Genomic DNA, 14681 nt, shown 5'->3' on the forward strand with positions numbered 1-14681 from the left:
TGTACAAGGCGATGAAATATGTGTGGTGAAGTGGCAGAGCACAGGCTGCTGCTGGGTTTGGGCTTGCAGAGATGGGGAAATACTGGTGGGCTCTGCACTGTATTACTCTGAGGCTGCTGCCAGCTGTGCCCCTTTGCTGCTGTGAGGAAAACAAGGGAAGATAAAGCCAAACCACTAAAGGATAGGGCTGCTTATATGTTATAAGCTAGCCAAGGACAGTGGGGAAAAATAAGAGCACATGCACAATAGGGGAATTTGCACCAGGAAACAGCATATCTGCTGTTGCAAGCTTAAGAAAATAAAAGTTTGACTAAGGGACAAGGACTCGAAGTCCCGAGGAATGCTAGATTTGGTGATCTACAAGGTAACTATGCCAGAAAAAAAGATTTTTAGACTTCAGGAACTGAGCCCTAGTCTGCCTCAGGAACAGAGCTAGCTGCATGTTCAGCAGTGTCAGGAGGTGTAACAAAGCCGGGCGGTGCCAGTTTTCCATGAGGACGGGGTTTATTGCTGGAAAATACCTTCCTCCTTTACAGCGGAGCTGCTGTGGAACAGCATGTTGTTATTTTACGGGAACCCTAGCACACCAGCACCGTAATTGAGTACAAGGGAGAATGACAGGAGGTCCATGCAAAGTGGGAGGGGAGTGGGAGGTGGGAAGAAGCTGGCAATAGTGGAAAGAAAGATGTGAGTCTAACGCAGTTGGGAGGGGAAATAAATCCTATCCTCTCAAAGACTTTAAGAATTTAAATTCATCGTACTACATTCTGACTACATTTCAGCAATAATAGACGAACTCATCAGGGGTGTAGAGATGTATTTGCGGAAGGGGAGAATGCAGTTAATTGCAGGGTGATTTTGAAAACAGCTCCTAAAGGAATTGCTCCAGTAGACAGAAAAGCCTGGCTTTACTTTGACCTGCTATCCTACTCAGGACTATACTTCACCCCCTCCACCCCTCAGGAGAAAATAATATGAAGTGCTTGCACATAGTTTGTGGGAAGTGCCTGTACATCTCCACTACTGCTTTTTCAGCTGAACTTGTAAATCCAAGCAAACTTTGCTGGAGCTGGGCTCAGAGCGATTGCTCTGGGGGAGGAGCAGAAAACAAGTAAGTGGTTGGGACTAAAATCCCAGCGCTGAGTGTGAGTCAGATGCAGTTTCCATGGAGAAAACTGAGCCCGGCCCGGTTTTCTTACAAGCTCTGAAGGCAGGGCTTGCAAGCCTGTGCAGACAGCTGGCTAGCAAGCCTCCGGCTGTAGGCAACGATACGGGCAGTGCTGAGAGCTTGCTCAAAGTACTAAAGCATCCTTTTTTTTTTTTTTTTTTTTTTTTTTTTTTTTTTAATCCCGTTTTCTTTCTTTTTCCCTGCCAGCCTGCTGCTGGCAGAAGGCTGGTAAGGTGCAGGCAGGGGTCCGAGCACCCTGGCAGGAGGTGGCTGTGTGGTGTTGCCCCTGGATGCTCTGCTGGGAGCCAGGTGCTTTGAAGTCGGAGTAAAGTCCATGAGGCTGTTGCTGCCTCTGAGGGACACCCCGTGAGCCCCAGGGGGGCCGGGGGCTGCTGGCCCTGGGTGAGAGTTGCTGCTCCAACTAAGGAGCACAAGCACCAACTTAGCGCTGCCCAAGCTGGGTTGTCTTGGGTTTCTATGTTTAGGGGTTGGTTTATGCCTAGGGCCACCGTATAATTATGATGATTATAAAATAGCCACTCCTTCAGTTTCTGCCTGTTGGCAGCTCTGAGGAAATGACCTAATTTGAACTGCCAGCAGTGAGGACCTTGAACCCTATCAAAAGTCACTTTTAAATGAACCTAGAACATCTAGACAGTTGCCAGACTTTACTGGCAATGATAAAAATAGGTTAGTGAGATTTTTCCACTGCTGGACACAGGCTTCCACATGTGTGGCTCCTACAAAATGAATCTACAAGGCAGCCATTCATGGCATGTTGAATGCTCCTCTTCTCTAGCTGCCTATTCCGTGTTCAATAGATATTCAGGCTGTGGCTGAGAAGTGACCTTTTATGCCTTGTTCTTAATGCTGGCGTTTAGTCCCTAACTACTGTGCTTCTGCTGCTCTGTTGCACCAGTGAAATCATTCCCTTTGAAGCACTAACATGGCAGGTCCTGCTGGGATAAAAGGATCTTGTGTGTGTCTCAAGATGCTGCTCCACGGCCTTGTACGAGGAAGTAACAGGGTGGAGGAGAGCCAGGGCAGTTGCACTGCAGGACAGGTTTTTCAGCTTTGCGCTGGTGCAGCCTGATGCAAGCTGCGCCTTCGGCTTACACCGGCACCACCTCTGCTTGTGGAAAGGCAGGGGAGCACTCAGCAGCCCTTTCCAAACCTACAGTCTCACCTCAGCTCAAGGCCTGTAATTAAAAAAAAAAAAAAAAAAACACCTTTAAATATCCTTGAAGCTCCTTTGTCACTGGGATTTCTTGGCACCCTGGTGCATGGTTATCCTTGCAGCGGAGACACAGGGCGGAGCAAGTTGCCAGGAGGGAGGCAGACATCTCCATGTTCCAGGTCACATCCCACCAGCATCAACGCAACACAGGCAGAAGGGAGACAGAGCCAGTGTTCAGCAAGTCACAATTCATGACTTGGCCTACTTGCAGGGTATTCTGGGCAGAGTGTGAATGCAGGCAGATGTTAAAAGTGGCAGTGGGCGGTCAATAAAGTTACTGGTTTGCCTCTTCTTGTATGGGACTAGCCACTCCAGTGCAGTTTGCTGTGATCTTATTCTACATGGAAGTGAAGACAAAAATATCTTTTATCATTCAGGGATGCTAATGGGGTCTGTCTCTGTTTTCAGACAGAGTCCTGTCCCATAATGTCACATAGCTGTGCTGCACTGTGGGGCAGGTTGGTTGCTCCACAGCACTGCAGCTGCCTTTGCCAGGCGTGTGAGCAGGGAGAGGAGAGGAGGGGCAAAGTCCATCTTATGCACTACGGTGTGCCTTTCCTTGACTGGCTTTATTAATATCGTGAATTTGCAAAAAATTTCGTATCACAAGGGTGAGCAGGGACCTATCTCATGTTTTACTAGCCAAGATGAAAATTCCAGCTTCCCTTCTGTGTCTAGTCACACTCTTAGCACAGCCATCATTGTATCTGTTTTAGATGAGAAGCTCCTTTATTTGCAGCATGAGTTCTAGGGACAGCTTCTCATCCCACTTTACAGTAGCAAGAGACAGACCCCGGGGAACCTCTGCTCTTACAGGGTGGCTGCTTTGTAATTTGTAGACCCTCAACTATTAACATCTCCAAACAATAATAATTTCATTGTGGTTTTACTTCTATTTTCCTTCTTTATAAAATTTTCCTAGAAGCCATGTAAGCATTCAGCTTCTAATTGTGGCACGGAAAGGGACTTTTCCCCCTCTTTTGCGCAGTCTGTGGATGCAGCCTTTATCCTCCACGTGAAGGTGAAGGTTTTTTCATGGAGTAGACGACAAAAATGCTCTTGAAAAGAAACCCGGGTGGCAAATATGGTGTAAATAGATGGATGAGGGAAGACTGAGTCAAGTCTCACCCTCATGATCATGCAAATCATTCTTTAATGGCAAGTGTGTGAGGTCTACGAGTGAGGCCTTTCCCTGTAGAAGCAGAAAGGATGACAGAGTTGCATGCATTAATTTTTACATGAGAGGCTGTAAAAATCTCCAGGATATGAGGGCAGTAAAGCTTAAAGAGAATTAGGATCATAGGATCAGAGAATAGTTCAATTTGGAAGGGACCTCAGGAGGGCCAATCTCCTGTTCAAAGCAGGGTCAGCCACGAGGTCTGACCCGGCTACCCAAGGCTTCACCTAATCTGGTCTTAAAAACCTCCTGTGCAGTCTCTTAGGGCAACCTGGCCACTGCTTGTCTGGTGTCCTGGCAAGAAAGAATTTCCTTATGAGTTTGAACTTCTCTTGGTTTCAACCTATGCCTGTTTTCTCCCCACACCCCACGGTGAGGGGCCTACCTCTGTCTTTTTGGTCATCTCCTCACGGATACTGGAAGGCTGCCATCAGCCTTCCCACCAAAGTCTTTTCTTCTCCAGGTTGAACAAGCCCTGTAACCCCAGCATCTTCTCACAGGACACATTATCCAACATGTTCACCATCCTGCTTGTCCTCCACCTAGCTCAACCCAGTTTGTCAGTGATGCTGAGGCAGGACAAAACTGGACACAGGATTTTGGATGCGGTCTAATGAGTGCTGAAAAGCTGGAAGTAATGACTTTCCTTGATCCACTGATTATGCTCCTGTTAATGCAGCCCAGGATGCTGTTGGCCTTCGTCATTGCCGGGGTACACTCCCGGCTCATATTCAGCCTGCTGTCTGCACAGCCCCCAGCCCAACTACCCCCACAAGAGCCTTTTCAGCAGAGCTGCTGCCCAGCCCGGCAGTCCCCAACCTGTACTGTTTTCATGGGGTTATCTCATCCCAGATGCAGGACTTTGCAATAATGTGTTGAGTTTCGTAAGGTCTCTGTTGGCCCATTCCTCCAGCCTGTCTAGCACTCTGGACGACAGCCCTGTTCTCAAGCGCATTGACCAGTCCCCCTGCAAACGGGAGGAGAGTGTGCTCCATCACCTCCTTGAGATTCTTGATAAGGACGTTAAACAGGACAGTTCTGTACCTACACCTGCAGTGCCCCACTCATTACTGGCCTCCTTTAAAATGAATGTCTCATTTTGCACGTCTGGAAGCTTGTCCTGCTTGTGGGTTACCCGAAGGTCCATTTCTGACAGAAGAAAGTATACTTAATATAGGGAAAATACTTCACCACCATTTTGGGAAAATATTCAAGACTTATCTTCCATGCAGGGCAGTTGCCTGAAAAAAGTCATCACCGCCATGGCTTTTGTTCTGCTGCTGCCTGGGAAGAGTCTGTGCCCTTCGGCTCTCCATGGAGACACTCTGGCCCGTTAGTAGCCTAGGTTAGGAGCCCTATACTGGTGAAAAACAATAAGCAATTTCTTTGGTACTTTATGGGTTTGTGAAGGATAACGTGTCCATGTTCAAGGACCTTACTGTGGAAAAAGAAACAAAACTGAAGGTGGAAACAAGGTAGAAAGCTGAATAGGCAATAAATGTGCCACTTGGCAAGTTGTTTCTGACTGTTAATCCCATGTGCCAAGGTCCACTAGAAAGAGCAAGCTTCTCCTCTTTGTCAGGGCCAACTTGGCTTCACTCTTGACTTGGAACTGCAATTAGTAAAAGCTGATTTTTTGCTGCCATCGATTCCCCTTCCTGAGCCTGTCGGTGTACCTCACGAGCTGCTCCCTCTGCTTTTCCAGCCATGTGGATGCAAGTGACTGCGTCCCTTCCCAGAACAGCGAGCCTCTTCCTTACTGCTGAGGGCATCTTGTTACACCATGAGAGGAGTGCTTCTCCCTCTGGCTTGCTGGCAAACGGCCCATTTTAGTCCCTGAGAAGATTGCTATTAAAAAGTTTAGTTTTCCCTTTCTATAAGCATTTTGTTTTTCAGTGTGTGTCACGCTTATCTGTAAAATTAGCCCTTCAGCTGGTACTAGTTATTCCTCCACGCTTTTTGTGATCAGACCCTGTTATCAGCACCTTATCGTTGCCAGAGTTCAAGTGTCTGGGCCAAAACTGTCTATGCTGCCTGCCTCAAGTTGAATGGGTTTTGTGTATGTACTGAAGTATCAGCAAACAGAGTTCAGTTATTGCCAACAATGAGCTTAGAGGAAAAAATGTTGTTTTGCTAATGCTTAAAAAAAAAAAAAAATGAAAAAATCTCCCAGCCATTTAACTGAAGTACCGCCTCTGCTTTGGAGGCAGTGTCTGAGATTTGTGGATGGTTTCTGCTTTCTATTAGAGATGCGCCTACGGCATTTCAGAAGGGAAAAGAGCACCAGTGTGAAAGCTTCTGGCAGACCCCGTCACCTGTATAGCCCTGCTAGACCTGGAGGTGAGGCCACCAAAGTACTTGGGCACCTAATCATGTCCCTAGGACCGGCAATGCAAAGCTCCAGAGCTTTGCCTGCACTTAGCCCTGCGTGCACCTGGATTCTATAGATTGTCATCAGGCTTTTCCTGGGAACAAGAGCTGTGCTCTAATGCAAACCAGATTTTCTCAGCCTGGTCAGAGGTGAGCTGGGTAGCTCTTGCCTTGGGCTGGCCCCAGGAGGAATTGGCCTCCTCTGCCCCTCTGGGAAGGTCTCTCCTGTGTGGGAAGGTCTTTCCCAGGTGCTCACAGACATCCACGGTGCACCTGTAGGATGGGATGCGGTATAAATACTCCAGAGGCAGATTTTCTCAAGGATACACCAGGAGTCCTTCTATACAACAGACTCCCCCAGGAGTCCCTTCTCTGCCCAGGGAATGTGACCCACCATCCTCCACACCCACCTCTCTAGATGAGTGCCAGATTTACTTCTCCATGTGCTATCGGTTGCAGGTTGGGTGGAGACAGACCGGGCTTTCTCAGCCTTCTGGAGGCTCCGGTTCACCCAGGCCCATGGCACACCTCTGCCATCAGCTTCATTCAGGGGTGACACATACTTTTCTGAAGGGAAACCACAATTTGCTAGCACCTGAAAGCATGAGACCTGGCACAACCCAACTGAAAAGCTGCCGCGAAGCACCCAGGCTGCTGAAACATGTCCTGAGGTACCGGGCTTTGAGGCACGCCTGCAGACAGCCTTCTGCTCTGGTTTGCTGCCTCTGGCAGGACAACACCCTGCAAATCTGTTGGTTTCATTCAGATTTGCCTTGTCTTTTCCCCTGCCACTCCCAGGCTCTGCAGTGAAACACAAACAGAGTGTACCTAGCGAGACTTAAAGCCAGGCTTGTCTTTAGGGGGAACGTAAGGTTGCAAGTGAAGAAAACACCAAAGGCAATCCTGATCGGTGGTTAACCTGCCTTAGCCTCCCCCAGTGCTCCCAGACCCTCCTGGCTGGGAGTCACCCCGTGCCCAGGCGTTGCACTAGCCCAGGGTGTCTTGCTCTGGGGCCTTTCGGAGCTGGGGCCATAAAGGGAAACAGGTTTTTTGGATCCTTACTGATAACCCAAGTGACCAGCTATTCAGCTCAGGAGGTGTTTCTGCTGCATAAAACCTATTGATCTGGTTTGGGGCACCCTGGTAGGCAGCCTTGAAGTTTTATCTCTAGTGAGAACCTCCTGGTTAACTGGGTCGTATTAATTCTCTCAGCTTCACACAAAATACTCCAGGGCAGACTTCACAGGACCTCGTTGTAAAACTCTCTGTCATGGGTGCACTGCCAAGTTCCTGTAGAAACTGCACAAGGCACAACAGCAAAATGTGCCAGATGATGCAGAAGCATCTTGCTGTGCTATGAGAGCAGGTTTTCTCATGCCCACGCCTTCATCGCTGTCCTGGTGTTGCAACATGCAGGACAGCTTGATTCGCAGCAAGATACATGACTTTGCAGCTGAGCCGTGGTGGCGCTTCTTGGAGCTGGGAGAAGAGAGACAGCGGTTCCAAGAGCAGTCGTGCATTTTACACAATGACCTCTTTTATAAGGAAATACTTCGCACATCCGGGCGTCTGCATCCCCAGGATGGTTCAGGGAGGGTTGTGCTCCTCTCTTTGGGACCTTTTTAATTTTTCCTTGTTTTGTTTCAGCAGAAAAAAATAAGAAATCCCAGAGTAACCTCTTTCTTTGAATCCCAGAGTAGCCAGTAACCTCTTTCTTTGTGCCAGTCCTCAAAGCCACTAGGCAGCAGCAGATCTGCAGGCACTTTGCCAAAATCCTGGGGGAGAGCCCTAGTCATTGTCACCCGAAGGGGATGAGTAGGGGCTGAGGGCACCACATTCTCCCTCCACCCCCACTCCCTTTTCTGGCACAACTTTCAAATAAAGCACTAAAACATTCCTCGTGTTTGCTAGAAGCAGCACAGAAAGCTTCCCCCAGGTGTCCTGTGCTGTGACCTGGGGCAGGATGGCAGCAGCACAGGGAACGGGGTGAGACTTGCATCAGGGGAGCCAAAGCTGAAGAGAGGAGCTGGGAAAGCCAGGGAGGGGAGAGCAACTAGGGGTGGAGGAAAGGGTCGTGCTAGAAACAGAGTGGGGAAGGCAAACAAAGAGCATGGATATAATGATAAAGATAAGTGAGATCAACAAATTGTAGGGAATGGCAGGAACAGGTAATACGTGGGAGAAAACATAATGGCCCAGGTCTACAGCACATCAGACTAAAAGACATAAAGGGCTCTTCTAGCTTGAAATGCTGGCACTACAGAAGGGTCTGTCAGCCTGCTCTTTAGCTCAAATGATCAACCTACTGAACATGAACTGTTGCTTTTGCCGTTTATTAAAAACAAAAACAAAACAAAAAAAACAACAACAACAAAAAAACAAGAGCAGAGAATAAATGACATTAAGACAGCAATCTCGGGTGATGCTAGTATGAAGAGCATGGAGGACACCTCTAATTCATGTGCACATGTATTGAAATATAGATCTGCAAGATCTGTGCTTCCCTTTTAGCAGGAGCGTGGAGGCTCTAATGAACAAATCAAGGAGCTTAAGGAAGAGAAAGAATGGCCTTCTGATGAAGATACATTGATGTTGTCCTGCTTCAGGCCCAAAGTGATGCGGGGCAAGTCACACAGTTGGGCTCTTTCTGTATTCCCCATTTTCTGAGTTTACTAGGTAAAGTACTTGAAGTTTTTCTGGGGTGCTGGGCCCACATGGCACCAGCTGAAGTCTGTAAGATCCCTGGACTACCAAACATTGCACCTCCTGAAGAATGATGCCTCTATTGTCCCAGTCCATTGTGCCTGAGCATCCAAGCTGTAAAGCAAGGATGTAGAAGAGAATGGTAGTAATTCCTCCTCTTCCTGCAGGGTATGTGAATCCTTCCATGTTTGTGGAACACTGACAAACAATAGTGATGAGCATCATTAAAATGCCACATGGAAATTATTAACTACTTAGTGAGGAATTAAGAGTACATGAAGTAAATATGGCCTCAGTCACACACTGGCTGAAAAGAGTAAAAAAAAAAAAAAATCCAAATTACTACCTACCTACTCACTGGCTGAGACAGGTTCTGAGCTAAAAATAGTCTTCAATTACAAGATCACGTATGCATAGGCACAAAAAAGGCTGAATAAAAGTTGCACCTTCATAGCAGTATTTCCAAAATTTTGATCATTCAGCTCTATTAACGGAAATATTTTCCTGCATTTTTTTGAGGTGAAACATTTACACTCTTTAACGTGCTGTTCTACCCCCTAAAAAGTGACTATGCAAGGCCCTGGTACTGCTGCCTGTCACTGTGTAAAGTCTCTAAGCTGGGTTTTGTTTTCTCCCTGCCAGCTCTGTTTCAAGCAGGATATTCTCCATTTTGTATGCAATTGCCAGTAAAAAAGTCATAGGGAATTCCACACATGCCTCTGCACCCTCTCCAGATAGCAGCTCCTTTTTATGTTAGTGAAACTATGCTGTGGATAATTTTGTGCAAATACCTTTGAGGGCAAAAGGTGCTCTTGAGCCAGGAACTTAATTTAGCTGATGATGTGTGGGCTCAGAGCGCCTTGCTCCTTTTCCCCTGGCTAGGTTGGCTTTTGCAGATCCAGTTAGTTAAAAAAAAAACCAATTCTTATTCCAGTATTTTGTTCAGCACCATCACATTTATACAGTCACTTTTCAGTGCAGAACAGGGAGTTCCCTCTCCTCCTTTTTACTTTAATTTTTTTTTGTGTGCTCAGAGTCCCTCAGCCTGGGCAGGGTGGAGGGAGGGTGTTGGTGTAGACCGTGTCCAGCACACTTATTAACCAGGAGCTTTGCCCACAGGAGGAGTCTTGCTCACCAGACTGGAACCTCCTCAGGCTCCAGAGAAAATGCTCCTAAACCCAGCTTTCACTAAGCCAAGCCTGCTGAATAGGCCACTGCCAAAATCAGCAAAAGGAGGCTTTAAATCCCTGTAGGACTTGGCAACCTTCATCTGGGCTGGAGGGAGGCACCTCTCTCCTGGTTTTCACAGATGCAATCACCTTCCTCTTGAAATGCCAGCAGGACTGATGGAGACCCTCTAAGATAGCCAAGCATCTTCTAGCAGAGGAACAATATTGCTGTATCTTCTGTGGAGTCTGCACCTACGCCTTCAAGCTCTGTGCCCTGTCCACCCAGCCAGGCTGGCTCGGGCTTGGAGCAGAAACTATTTAATTTCACAATGAATTAAGTCAGAGAGGAATTAAGCCCATTTATCACTCCACTCCTGATTTGTAGCCACCTTGACGGGACAGGTCCTGTGATGGGACACGGCTGGGCTTACACAGTGGGCGCTGACAGCCCTAGCACAACCCCGGGGGTCCCACCAGCCTTTCCCCCTGCTCGTGCATCCTCCTGCTACGTGCTGGACCAGGCAACACTGGCTCCCCTCCTGCTGCCCACCTCTGCCTCCTCCGTGTCTTTTCCCACTTCACCCTCTCTTTTCCACCTTTATTCAGTCGCTTCGTAGCCACGGTAAAGAGAGATGCATATTCCTGCAAATATTACTCTTCCTTCCCTCCATCCAGAGGCTCTCCTGTGGGAGCAGCCTGGCACCCCGGGACAAGCCTCCCCTATAGAGAGGCAGGGAGATGAGGATTCCCTTTCCATTTCCTCCCTTTGTGTAGACAAAGTTTAAAGCAGTATTTTAAATAAGTCGAATGACTCAGTAAAGCAGCTCAGGCTGGGTGGGGAGCCTAGTTTGGAAAAAAAAAAAAATAAAAAGGAGGAAATAAAAAGGCAATGGCTTCTGCTTTGTGATACTTTGGCTGCTATTCAGTCATCAGTACACAAAGGGCTTTTCTTCCTGAGCCATTAACTAAATGAATCAGCAGAGAGCATGCCTCCAGATGCGTGGGGCAGTGTTCTCCAGTGTCACATCCCGCCGGCACCACGCAGCCTGGGAGGGCATGTATTCCTCTGCCACGGCGGGAGCAGTACACAAACAGGAAGGTGCTTTTTCCAAATGGAAGGTTGCTGTAAAAATAAACCGTGACTCTTCTGCAGGGAACAGCAAACAGAAACGATGGGAAAATATTTCCAGCTTTCTGTTGTGGCAAACGGGGCAAGCGTAAACCAGCCAGCCAGCGCAGCAGGCTGCCACCGGGCGTGGGGCGGGGGGTAGCAGCAGCCTGCAGCTTCCCGGCACTGCCGGCTCCCACGCCCCCAGCCCCAAAGCCACGGCAGCACACAGAGCTTTCACAGAGCCTGTGTGCTGCAGCGATGAGAGGACTTCGGAGCTGGAAAGTGGGGCTGGCGGGCGTTGGGGTTACAGCTCCTCCTGACAGCCTTGTGAGCTCCCCGGGGACCTGCTCCAGCCACCCTTCACACTGGAACACAGAGCCCGAACTTGGGGTGGAGACCCCCTCTCGAGAAGAGTCTCCGAGGAACCTTTATTTGGGCTCCTTCTTCCTCAACAGAGGCTGAGATTGAGCAGGTGGACAGAAGCCGCTGGTTGACCAGAAGGGCTCTGTGGCATCAGCATGGTTTCAGGCAGACCGAAGCGCTCCTCGGCAAAACGCGAAGGTGAGCTCAGAGGACGGGTGTGTGACACTTCAGCACCCCAATCCCAACGTGAAAACCCAAAGGAGAGATTACGAAAGGTGGCCGGCAGCCTCCTGGCCCTCCCGCCGGTGCAGGGGGCTGCAGGTGGCCCGGAGCCCACAGGTCACTCGTGGCGTGGATGCTGCAGGGCAGCGCGGGAGGAGGTAGCGGGCAGCAGCGGGGCCGGCAGCAGGGATGTTGCACAGAAGACACAAACACATTTATAACAAACCAGAGTTGCTCGTGGGCTCAGGATTCCCATCGCCAGCCGAACGCAGTCACACATCTGTTTCTCCTCCCCTTCTTTCTTATTATTCTCTCCCTCTCGGTGCTCTCTCTTTTTTTTTTTTTTGTTTTTTCCTCTGACCTTCTCCCACCAATGTTTCTGCACTCCTCAGAGATGACAGGAGCTCCAAACAAGAGGCTCTCACCCCACACACCCCGCCCCCCCCCCAGCCAGGATCACCACAGATCATGATGGTTTGATTTTACACCAATTTCTGGAGCCGCTTGCGGTGTGAAGAAGAGCCTGGGCAAAAACGGAGGGCTGAGCCTTTGCTCCCAGGCAGGCAGGTGGGATTTCACATGGGAACACATCCTCCTGCCCCCCAGAAAAAAAAAAAAAAAAAAAAAACAAAAACAAAAACAAAAAAACAAACAAGTGAAAAAATCCCACCCAGCTTCCCCAAGCAGCTGGGTTGAGGAGATATGGCCATCTGATTTCCCTGTTAAAGGTAAGGGAAAGAGGCAAGGATGAACCCACCTTCCCACAGAAGAAGAAAGGGAAACCAGTTCCTCCCCCCAAAAAAAACCTCAAAACCCATCGCACTACACAGAGGCTTGCGCCTCAGCCCCTCTGTTACAGCTGGGAGTGCTCTGAAGGCTCTGGGCCCCCTCTCTGCCCCAGGACCAGAAGGTGAGGTGGACCTGAGAGATAGAGAGATACACTTTGCAGGTAGAAGAGGCTGCAGCTTTCCCTCTCGTCCACACTTTGCTCAAAATTCCCGAAAAGAAACCAAGGGAGGAACTTCACCCCCTTGTTCTAGGTGCTATAAAAATATAGAGCGAGAACAGAGGGCATGAGAAGTATCTCAAGAGGATAGCTTATACGACTGTATATAACTGGAACATTTGAGCTCCTGGCTATTTACAGTTGCCTTGCCATCAAATCAAACACTTTTCCTCAGCTCATTTCTCCAGCAACACCCCTTCGCAAGCTGCTCTCACACCCAAAGTCTCTGTGAAGCTGGTGGCTTGATGTTGAAGATTTCCCAACCCTTGGCAGGCAGGATCACACGGACGTGAGCACGTGGAACACACAGGAAGGCGAAGCAATATGTCCTGGAGTCCTTCAGTGTTGGTTTTGATGACTTACGCTGGGCATCTGCTGCTGTGCAGCCTCATCTGGCAGATTTATTATCAGTGCTGAAGGTATGATCATCATTAAGCAAGATGAGGTATCACAGGTGTTTCCATGCTTGTCAGCATTTAGCTGTGAAGATGCACAGCCCTGTCAGATAATGGATTTGTTCTGGGGCTTTTTTGTTTGTTTGTTTTGTTTTGATTTGGTTTTGGTTTTATTTCTTTAACGTATCCTTCTTGTGCTTAGCACGGCTACATGAAGGAAAAAAACCCCAACATTTACCCTTCAGCAACAGATTATTTTCTCATGTGATTTTTGGCCATCTTTGTGATAAGAAATGCAAAAAATACCTTGGGAATTTCAACCGCTAAACTGAATAAATGGTGATACTTTTTAATTTATGCTGCTTTACAGAAACTAACACGCCTGTAAGAAAAGATTTCTTGGTTTGACTAAAGCAGAAGAGTTAGTTCGTGAGGTTTTATGTGCTCTCACCACATACAACAGGACTTGTTTGTAGAAAATAATGTCTACTTGCTGGCTAAGGCACAAAGGATAAGGTTAATATTCCAGATGTACCTGTTTATACATCAGCCATTTAGAATAGCAGAAAGTTAACAATTTAATTATGTTAAAATATGCATTATAGAGGAGAGATAAGTGTATGTGAGTGTGTGTGTACTGCTCAGCTGAACAGCCACACTTTGAGCAACTGGACAAAATCTTACAGTCGCTTTCCTTCTGTGGAAGCACGCTTGCAACAATACTCGTGCTCTCATTTCCAGTCTTTCACTGATGGTACTGAATTAGCCCGATACAAATGCACACATCCACAATTTGGCTTCCCACCTTGTAGAACTTCTTCATTAATTAGAAGAAACCACAGTGATTCTTAACGAACACAGCTATATCTGTTTGCACCAAGTCTGACTTGCTTTGAAATCCCGATTCCTTGGCTTAGTGCTTCCAGTTAAAACTACAGTAGAGGCAAACCAATTCTTCACTTTGAAAGAAGAGACGCCACAGTCACAAAGCCGTGGCATTTTGCCTTTTCATCCTGTCACTCTAACACAGGAAGCCTTCTCGAGGCTTAACATGCAAAAGAAATACCTAATAAAAGCACACAGGGGCCTAAACCCAAGGCGTCTGTGCGACATGTACCTAATTCCACTAAAAGCATGTTGCAGCAGGGAGAATGGCACGAGGAGACCGAGGAGGGGTGCAACCCCAAGATACTAGTGCTGCGTGTGCTGCAGGTGTGGCTCACAGAGCTGTGCCAGCCTGGCGCGGGGGCAAGGGCAGGCCCTGCTTCTGCCAGCGGCAGCACCGGGGAGAGAAAAGGAAAAAAAAAAAAAAAAAAAGAAAATTTGTGTACTTGCAGAATAGCTTAATCTTGATTTAGCTTCAGCAAAGTCAGTGGAACCACAGAAGGGATGAATCTGGCCATCTCTGTACTCTTGGGTACCCACCCTTTCCTCCAGCTGGTAACAGCGATATGAAAAATATCTCAGTGCAAAACTTCCAGCCCAGTTGAACCTGGCAAGTTTAAGGTACAAGCATGGAAATTAATCAAACCATTCCACTCAAACCATTCCCAGAGAAGCCTACTTTTTATGCAAAATCTTGAACACAAAAGTTTTCCCTTTAAAAAAATTTGACTGTGCTCATTCAATCCCCAAACTTTCTGAGACTGTATCACATAGCACTTAGTGATCCTGAAAGTCCAAATGACATTTTTATGGGAAATGTTATGGGCAGAATATGCAAGCTTGCTGCATGACTGCCACCAGACAACATCCGAAAG

This window comes from Tyto alba, unplaced genomic scaffold (assembly GCF_018691265.1).
Source record: "Tyto alba isolate M040663 unplaced genomic scaffold, T.alba_DEE_v4.0 Super-Scaffold_21, whole genome shotgun sequence".
Lineage (NCBI taxonomy): Eukaryota > Metazoa > Chordata > Aves > Strigiformes > Tytonidae > Tyto > Tyto alba.